The sequence below is a fragment of the Buceros rhinoceros genome, unplaced genomic scaffold, assembly GCF_000710305.1.
Source record: "Buceros rhinoceros silvestris isolate BGI_N320 unplaced genomic scaffold, ASM71030v1 scaffold13465, whole genome shotgun sequence".
NCBI classification, from domain to species: domain Eukaryota; kingdom Metazoa; phylum Chordata; class Aves; order Bucerotiformes; family Bucerotidae; genus Buceros; species Buceros rhinoceros.
In genome coordinates, this window is record NW_010414635.1 from 9,341 (window position 1) to 10,187 (window position 847).

Sequence of the window (847 nt, forward strand, 5' to 3'; positions counted from 1 at the left end):
CTTCTCCGAGCTGAACAAACCAAGTGACCTCAGCTGCTTCTCGTGTGTCTGGCCCTCGAGGCCTTTTACCATCTTGGTCTCTCACCTGGACACACGCTCGTGGTTTGATGTCTGTCTGTTGAAGGACAGAAGACCGCGCACGGCGCTTGAGGCAGGGCTGCACTGGTGCCCTGCGGGCTGGGACGGTCTCCTCCCTCGCCTGGCCACTGAGGCTGTGCTGGGTGCGCTCCAGGACACGGTTGGCCCTTTAGCTGCCAGGGGACACTGCTGACTCGTATTCAACCAGTTGCCATCAACCCAGCGCCCCGTGTCTCTTTCTGGGGGGTGGCTCTCCAGGCTCTCGTCCCCCAGTTTGTGGGTTTTTTCAGGATTACCCCATCCGGCCCAGGTGGAGAGTCTGGCTCTTGCTTTTGTTATATTTCATACAGTTGATACCAAATATAAAAGCTTCCACTCAGTTAAACTTACCAGAGGTAACTTCAACGCGGCTGTCAGGTCTTTTTCCTAGAAAGGGAAGTTCTTCATAATATGCTTTTACTGGTACTGAAGGAAGTAATTTCTGATGAATTTTCTTAGTGTGCAGGTATTATTGAAGAGAGGTGTGAGAAGGTGTTTCTCGGGCTGTTCTTACCAGTACGCTGCAGGCAATGGTCCCAGTGGGGCAGACTGGGGTGAGTAGAAGGCTGATGTCCAGGTCTGAACGCGTGGGGCTGAGAGCGAGCGGAGACAAAAGCTGTGGGAGGCCGAATTTCGGAGTCATGCCTGAGGGAGCGTGTTTTTTCATTGGCGTACCCGGGTGTTCCGTCTGAGCAGGAGTTGTAAAGGGCAGAGGAACAAGGTGTGTTTT